This window comes from Rhinatrema bivittatum, chromosome 11, assembly GCF_901001135.1.
Source record: "Rhinatrema bivittatum chromosome 11, aRhiBiv1.1, whole genome shotgun sequence".
Taxonomy (NCBI): Eukaryota; Metazoa; Chordata; class Amphibia; order Gymnophiona; family Rhinatrematidae; genus Rhinatrema; species Rhinatrema bivittatum.
The window spans coordinates 75,926,076-75,935,594 of NC_042625.1; positions in this window are offsets into that span (position 1 = coordinate 75,926,076).

A 9,519-nucleotide genomic window follows, 5' to 3' on the forward strand; every position below is an offset into this window, starting at 1 on the left:
CTTTTTCTCCCTTCGCCTGAGCTCCACCCAGGAAATGCGTGGGTAATGGATGAGATATTACAGTGTAGAAGGCAGTAACAGCTCAGCTTTCAGGGCTAGAGGTTTTAGAAGAGGGGTGGCTGTGGCTGTGGGTGTGTGTGGTTTAAGCTCCCCTCCTCTTTGCTGGCATTTTTCATAACTTTCTGGAGCGATAATTAATCCTGCTGTTTCATGCTCTCCCCCTGCTTGCAATTTGGCTCTCCCTGTGGTTTGGAGTCCGAATCCAAAAAGGGCTGTTAAGAGCTGTGCCGAGGAGCCGTTGCCATTTGGGGGATATTAAAATGGGGTTTCTCCTGTTTAAGGCACATGTGGGGGAGCCTCCAGCAAAATGCAGCGGGGGGGGGGGGGCAGGGGCTGAAAGTCGCAGGAGAGACTCCAGCCAGGAGCCGAAAATGCTAGGCTTGGCTGGGGGGTGATTTGAGAAGCAAATGAATTGGGTGGTTTGTTTTTTAACTGCACGGTAAAATGATGCAACTGATGCAGGGACCTTATGAGTCAATAACAGGCTCTGCCTGTTATAAGGAGTGAGAAACTGCAGCCCCCTTACCGGCCTGTGGATCTATTTGTATTTATTGAGAATTTGTTAATCGCTTAACACAAAAAACATGTAAAGTTTAAACTGGCGCTCATTGGCAGCCAGAGAGAGCCCCTGAGCTAGAAGTGTGCAATGATGGCCGGGAGGGCTCGGTGTCCTGCTCGGAGGCTCCCGGACCAGTACCTCGCCCCTCGCCCCTGTGCTGCAGGTTAACTCCTTCCTGGCTGGATACTGCAAAAAAAAAAACAAACGCCTCAAACCTCCCTCACTCTTCTTCCTTTTCTAGTCTCAGTCTAGATAGCAGTGGCCGGTGAGATTACTGTGCCAACTTGATTCTTGTTATTCTCAGCAGTACAAAACGGTTTTCCTGGCAAAGGGGGCGGGACTCGGGCACCTAACCCTGAAAAACCAGCATTTCATTGTGTGAATTTCCAGCCAGGCTAAGTCCTGGCTGAAGTTTGGAAGTATTTTTAGGATCCTTGAAAACGGAGAAAAAAAAAGGGACCTGGTTTAAATCCCACTTCTCTCTGCCCTTCTTGTAACCGGTTCCTCTTGCTTTTGTCCCCGAAGTACCTTTGCCAGGGGCCTGCAGAGCCCGATCACACGGGGGCTTCCCCGCTCTTGACCCTGGACTCTTTGAAGCCACCCGGAGTCCCAGAAGGCGCAGGGGAATTTCCCCGGATCCTCGCTCCTCTGGCCGGGTGCCCATCGCTACCTGCTGGCAGGACCGTGGAAATCACCACCAAGTCGCGCTTGCACTTTCGGTAGCCACCTGGAACTTCCCAAACTTCACCGGAGCCCGAGCCGGGGCGTTGTGCAAGCAGAGACGCGATCTGGCAGGTGCAGCTGCCTGAAACTGCAGGACTCCTGGGGTATTTCCCCCCCCCCCCCCGCTCCTCTGGAACAGGCGTAAAGCCTTTCGTTTCGGAACTTTCGTTCCCCCTGCCAGCCGCACGCAGGCCCTGGCGCACGGGGCTTTCCAGGACAAGCGCCCCGGGAGTAACGGGCAAAACAGAAAGGAAAGACAAGCAGCAGAGGAGACCGTGGAGGGAGCCTGCAGCAGTCCTGATCGGCAGGCGGACTGGAAGGGGGGGCACCAGAAATGAGAGACCCTCACCCATGCCCTCGTTTTGGGGCCCGACACGCCCGGCCAGACCTCCCAGCCGAGGTACCGAAGGCCGCTAAATCCTGGCGTAATCGCTAACGATTTTAGCATTAAAAACAATACAGCCGGGATGATAACCAAGCTCATTGGATATTACGATGCTATTCTTTATCCAGAGCTGAATTTATTCAGGCAGGCCCTGGTAAATGTAACACCAGATCCGGGTTAAGGCGCTGTATGTCAGATTGTCATAAGGTCTTGTCCTGAAGATCTTCTCTGCCCTTCCCCTCCCCTCCCAAGACAAATTAATATGTCCCTCTCCCCGAGCCCTCTCTCCATCCAACAAATCAGAATGGCTCTTTGGGGCACCGCAATCACCAACTCTCACCTGGCATTAAATGGCCTCCAAGCTCCTAAACCCTGATCAATGCCCACTCACAGGGCCAGTGCAAAAGTATTTGGCCCCCTAGGTGAACCTTCAGTCAGACACCCCCCTCTCCTCCATCACTGGAGACAGCTCCAGCACTGTGCTCCCTCTTGCCAGTGGCAGCGACTCCCACAGACCGCTCCCTTCTTTGGCGGCATTGGCTCTAGCACAGCACCCATCCGGGCATCGGGCTGGCGTGATTTTGCCACCCCCGAAAGGCAGACTCCTGCCAGCATAGGTGCAGCTTCACAGCGCATCAAACTGGAGTCCAGTTCTTGATGTTGGGATGAGAGTGAAAGAGGGATCGGGGGGGAAGGTGGGGGCACCGAAGAGCCATTTTGCTTTGTCAGGGGTGTACAAAATGTCAGCAGGGCAGAAGAGCTTCCCAAGGACATAGTGATACACCATAGTGCTACAGAATATTAGGCAGGCTGAAATGTCTGTGAGACTGGGGAAGAGGTAGGGAAGGTAAAGTAAGGCCTCTGTTGCCGTGACGGCCGCCGTTCCTGCTCATCTGAAAACTGCTATTCTGCTGCCCTCCATTGGAATTTCTCCGAACTGCAGACTGTGGAAAATACTGCGAGATCAGGGCGGGTGCAAGAGTAATTTTATTTACGTATTTATTATTTGGATTACCCTCTTTTTTTGAATAAGAAATTCATCCAAGGTGGGATGTAACACATTAGCAGCTTTGCACGCCCCCCCCCCCCCCACACACACACACACACACAACCCTCACAATTAATTTTCAAACATGAATTGCACAGTAGTATGAATACAAATATTCAGGCCGGTGCAATAAGATGTCACCAGCCTAGCACAAGGGTGTACTCGTGATTGGGCTCACATTTTGAGGTTTAAGAATAGCATCCGATGCAATAAGGGAGATTAGCGCATCCAAACCGCGTGCCCTAACAAACACATACCCGACAGTGCCTGGCGCCTGTACATTCCATGTAGATGAAGATGTTAGCGATTTCCACCCCATGCAAGAAAGCATGCTCACAGGCTGGGTGCTCAGCGCACATTTTATAATGCAGGGACTCTAGCTCTAGCTCCGCAGGTGGAGTAAAGTTAACTCGCAGTCAAAGGCTCATGAGAAACAATTGAAAGGTATGGTCCTCTGTGTTGCGAATAATGTGTCCTTCTCCTTGGCATTATTCTGACTCTTGGATTTAGTGCTGGCAGTGGAGAAAAATCTACGTGTATCGATTTGATCAAAAAGAAGGGCACTTTTCTTATGACTGCACAATTTAGACGCCCGTAGCAATGGGCACCTGATATAACGACCTTCAGCACCTCAGCAAAATAACCAAAAGAAGCGAGATCAAAATGGATGCTGGTATTGAGTGCCCATTGCAAGCAGGCCCAGCGCTACTGGATGTGCATTCCGTGCATTTGAATGGGGCGACACACCCGGGGGGGGGGGGGGGGGAGGCAGCGGGCTGACGGCAGCATTAGAGGTCACAGGGCTGCCGGTGGAGCCTAACCTGCCGGCAGCCAAAGACAGGCAAAGAAGGACAGAGGCTGCTGGTGGAACTCAACTCCTGGCAGCTGAAAATGAGAGGCCTGGTGTTCCCTTGAAGGCATGCACATGTGCCCGCACACTGCTTTACCTGTGGCAAACTCAGCTCCCACCCCTTCCCCACCCCCGCAAGCAGGAAGGCTGGTGGGCCGGGCTTCACCTCTGTCATACATGCAGAACATAAACCTACCTTCACCAAATACAGAAAAGAACAACCGTAAAGTAGAAATACAAACGCGCAGGTAAAAACTGAACTGGAAACCACAAGAAGCCAGATTCTCTATGCGGTGCAACAATGAAAAAACAGAACCACCACCATTCCTCAAAATTCAAACAATAAAATCAAGAAATAAAATAAATACACAATCATAATACTAAAAACATACTAATAATATTTCAAAAAAAGCTGATGAATAAAAGATCAAATAATTAAAAACTTGTATATAAGCTTTTTTTTAAATGTCCCAAACACCAATAAAATATTTCAAAACAGCAGATACATCAAATAACACCTGAAAAATAAAACTAAAAAGGATTTTAAAAATTCACATTCTCCATAACTGGGAACTTTTTATTTTCAGTCACCCTGAGATTGTCGCGGATTAGTGGGAGTGGGATGCCCAAACTTTCTCCTCTATTTCTTATATACACACACATACACTCCCTCTCAGACAAACCCCCAGGTATCTCCAGCACTTCTTTGGTTGGGATCTGCCAGCAGCCCTGGGCCCTTCTCTTAATTTCAGCTACTGGCAGGTTGGAATCCACCTGCAGCCCCCATTCTCTCCCTCTCACACACACACTCAACCCAGGGAGCTCCCATTCTCTCTCTCTCTCTCACATACACACACACACACCCACTCCCTAGGCAGGCTCCCATTCACACACACATACCCATCACAGGCAGCCTCCCAGTCACACACATACATACCCATCACAGGCAGCCTCCCAATCACACACACACCAATCACAGGCAGCTTCCTATTCACTCACACAACATGCAGACCAGGCAATCAGGACCCATGGGTCATTCTTTCTCCGCTGCTGCTGCCAGCCTGTATCTTCTTCTTTGTAGAGAGCAGCTATTCTGCAGCTCTTCTTCATGTGCTGGCCCCGAGGAAATTCAACCCTCTTCATGCATTCTCATGTCGTGCATCGCGAGATGAGAATACAGGAAGTGTTAGCACCACAAGAGTTGAATACTATGGGGCTAGCACATGAGCAGGAGCTGCCAGACGGGCTTCCTCTTCTGCTGTGGCATCCTGCTTCTGCCACCAGTGGGATCGGGACAACCGGCGGTACCACAGGCTGCCACTTCTTCTGCCACTGGTGGGATCGGGTTCACCGGTGGCAAAACGGGCCTCTCCCTGCTTCCAACGCCGCCCTACTGGGTGTGCCGCCCTGGGCAGTTGTACGGTTTGCACACCCAATGGCGCCAGGCCTGCCCAGGACAGATACTGAATGAATTGGGGGGGGGGGGGGAGCAGACAGTAATTGTTTTCACAGGGCATCAAAAAAGCTAACACCGGCCCTGACTGCAATTGTGGCGCCTGATGCAATAAACTCCTTTGAGCACCAGAAACATGCAATTCTCCTGTAGCGCATCTTTTTTTTACATTGCCCTAATTTCCTTCTCACTTAAATACTGCATTGGGCACTCAGAGGATATGGATGCATGCACGTTAGGAAAACAGCTGCTCAGTATGATTCTCCAGTCTACATCTGGCAGATGAAATCCAACGAGCAACGCGTCACCCTTCTTTTCCACCTTTTGGATGTCTTCGAGTAGATCACTGTCCAGTTCTTCTGTTTGAGTGGGAGGCCTGTAGACCACACCTGTGTAAATGGAAGTGCCGTCTTCTTTCTTTAGGTCGGCCCATAATGCTTCTCCCCTACCTCACATCCCTTGCATTTCAGTTGCTTGGATATTGTTTCTGACATAAAGAGCTACTCCTCCCCCTTTTCTGTCCTCTCTGTCCTTCCTTAACAAGTTATAGCCCGGGATGAGACTCAGTGAACCAACTTTCCATAAAAGCAACAATGTCCAAGTCTGCCTCCGCCATTAAGGCCTGCAGTTCTGAGATTCTATTGCCCAGACATATCTTTTTTTTACTTTGGCTAACATGGCATAAGCCCATTCTCAGGTCGGCAGACACTGTATTGAAATGGTTTAAAAGGCCTTACAGGAAATACTTGAGAGGGGTTGCTCTTTAAATTCCTGCATAGGGCTTACATTACTCCCATTAGGCCTTATAAGGCCCACTCAACAGTCACTGACACCTGTCAAAAATATATTTTGGGATTGTCCTGTGATTAATCCCCTGCTTCTTTTCTATGCTCCAAGTTGTATTACTCCCTTGTTTTATTGTAACTGCATACCTTAGCCTTCTCTTGTTTAATGTTTTATTATTATTTCTACGATTATTATTATTATCATTATTAATATAAATATTAGTTTTTACCTTTTTTGTTACCTATCCACTTGTTAATTGTAAACCGACATGATGCGATATCTATTGTGAATGCCGGTATAGAAAAACTTAAAATAAATAAATAAATAAATAAATAAAAATTTTGGAATCAGGTGGTTGGTTTTTTTTTTAAGTCAGGGAGTTGGCCATAAAGTGCCCTGTGATATTAATCGTGTCCTTTTGTACTAAGGAAGAAAGATTTCTTGTGAGGAAAGCCTTTTTATCGGGCAAGAAATCAATTCTGTTGGTTTGGAAAGGTATGGATAGGCCCTGGCGAAATCCGCTTCCCCTTTCGATGCAGGTAGGAGACATGGCTAGTCGTGAGACGGATACGAGACGGAGAAAAGTTCTGCGTGCGTGTGGCAAAAATATATTCAGGGTCTCTCGCTGAGTGCTGAGAGCTGGGTGTTGAATATCTGAGCTCCTTGGTTTGTGGAGTCTTTAGTGGTTGATGCACAAGCCATTTATGGAGAAGGGGGGGACGACGACAAGGAAGGGTTAAAAGGATATCATTTAAGTCATGGAGGCATAAGAGAAAAATGCTCTCTCCTGACATTCTGATCAAATACTGAGCATCAAGTAAAGGCTTTGTAAGCTGATATTGTAGGGAGGGTGATGAGAGGGGTGGGGGGTGGGACGATTGAGGGACAGAATTATAAAAGATGGAAAAAGAGATATTCATGTTTCATGTTTCCATGGATGTGCAAATCTGGCAATTATATTGCACTCTAATGAATTTGTTTTGTTTTGTACTCTGTTATTGTTTAATAAAGATGTTGAAAGATGCTTTGGCCAGCATGGGCCGTAAGGGAGAATGGGGAACGTGTGAGGCAGCAGCGGCCAAGCTGGCAGGTCTAATTTTCTTCAGCTGGTGCCAGCCCAGGGAGAAAGGGGAGCTGGAAAGTAGTGTGAGCGGTGACAGCCGGGCCAGCACGTCTGTGGCTAGAGAGCTTTTCTTTCTTTGGCTGCACACAGACGATATTTGCAGGAAGAGCGGCTTGATAATAGCATGCTGCGCTTTTTCCACGTTGGACCCATTTGTCTCCATAGTGTTCCCCTCAAAATCTCGGTGCTCTGGGCGACTGCTTAGTGGAAGCGCCAGCCCCTGTACAAGGTATTAATGATGCTGCAGCAAGGGACGGAGTCACGGCATCACGGGGACCGCGTGCGGCCAGGTGGCTGGCAACTCTCCCCCTGACCTGATCCAGGCCGGCAGGCGGGAAAGCGCTGGCACCTTGAGACCTCTTTTTCTTTGCCGCTGGGAGCAGTGGTGTCCTTTGCCGTTCCAATCACAGGCTTGCACCTGGACAGCAGAGGAGGAGAGGATGGGCCCAAGGCCCCTACTGCTCTCCTTCTCACTGGCAGAGAGGGAGGGGGTGAGGGGGATTGGCTTGCGTAGGTGGCAGTGAGGAGGGGGGCTGGGATGTAAGAGGAGATCAGCTGGGTGATATGAGGGTCAAGGGGTTGAAGCCCAGAGGAGTTCAGATGGTGGGGGGGTGGGGGGGGGGGGAGTGTGGCAGCAGAGGTGACAAGAAATGGGGGCTTGGTGCCCACCTGGGTGGGGAGGGGGGATATGCATGCATGAGAGCAGGAGAATGTGAGACTGGAGGGGAGGAGAGCAAGGGAGTGAAAGAACCTTTCTCCCTCTCCCTCCTCTTCCCATGCCTCGTCCTCTGTATACCTCTCCCTTCCCCAAGATCCCTTTTCCCCCACACAAAAATGGGAAATAAATTATACATAACACAGTCAAGATTAGAAAGTGGCTTTAGTATGCAAAAGATGCAAATATGTGGCAGAATTTCAGACCCTTTGCTGCTGCAGGAGACTGGGAAGAGCAGGTACAGTTAAATGATGTACTTTGGCAGTTAGGGCGTTAAAAGCCAGTTATCTCCAGAGACTAAATGTACTTCGGTTTGTGGCAGTGCAGAAAGATCTGTAACTTCTGGAGAGCGGTTATGAAGATTAGCGATAGGACAAAATGCCAGCATCAATCTGCATTCTAGACATGCTTGAGCTCTCCGAATCAACCCAGTGAGTTCACATGTTTATTAATAAATGCTGAGCAATTGCCAGCAAGGTTTGCTAATCAACTGGCGCCCAACCCAGGTTCCTCATACGATGGGGGATGGGGAGACTCTCTGCAAAAGGGGGTACCTGCTACTTTTGGCAGGATTTCTCCACGGACCTTCCCAGTAAGAGCTCCGGAATAATTGTTGGACGCATCTTAAGCAGAAACCGGTGATGCTGCGTTTATTTCTTGCAGAGTGGCTGCTGGAGATTTGACTCGCTTCTAAAGTCGGTGCCTTTTGTAAACGGGAGAGGGAGAAGGGGCAGAAAGTTAAAAAGGGGAACATGTAGTTGTGTTAAAGATTTAATTTCTCTTGATGCTTGGGTCAAGACAGATACTCAAAACTGTGCTTCAGAAAGTTCATTGGCACTCAACTGTAAGCAGAGCTGTTATGTTAAAAACGCAACCCAAAAGAGTTACATTTTCTCAAACGCACACAAATGCGATGGCCCGTAAAGAAAGCAGTGCCTAGGATATCTAAATCTCTTTAAAACAATATTGCTTATACAATTTTAGCAGTGTTTGTCACACTAGTGCAGGGTTACCCGGAAGCCTCTCCAGATTTTCCACTTTTATTTTTACTCAGTAATAAAAGCCTCTTTTATGGACTCTGTCCCCAATATCTGAATAGGCCCAGTATAAGAAGCGCATTAAATCTACCTCTTCTGCTCACGGTAGGGTCATTTCCCTATCGTGGTGTTGCTAAATGATACCAACAAACCTTGAAATCGCCCTTTTGGGTGCAAGAACCATCCTTTTGGGTAATACCCATGTGTGCATGGCTTCTAGACTTCCAAACTCACCTCTGCTCTATTAATTACTTAATGGCAAAGAGGCTTTTCTTTTTTTTTTTTATCGTATTACTGCACAAAGAAAATAAATGACAAAGTTCAGGCTGTGTTTTCCTTTGAAACAGTGCTGTGACTGGTCCAGTGGAAAGAGTTGTTTCCATTTCATTGGCTCACATTACTAGGTCCTTTACTACATAATTATCATATCTCAAAACAATATAAGAAGTTGCCATACTGGGTCAGACCAAGGGTCCATCAAGCCCAGCATCCTGTTTCCAACAGAGGCCAAACCAGGATACAAATATCTGACAAGATCCCAAACAGTAAATAAATCCCATGCAGCTAATGCCAGTAATAAGAAGTGGCTATTCCCTATAGGCTGGATATTCAAAGACGTGCCAATTTTATAACGTGTGCGTCGGCACATGCATGTTACAAAATACGTTTCCCGCACATACAGTCAAGCCAGATTTTAATGTCTGCGCATGCATGGCCAGGCAGATGGCCTTCTCCATGCACAGGGGTGGAATTTTAAAAGGCAACACATGGCAACTTGAG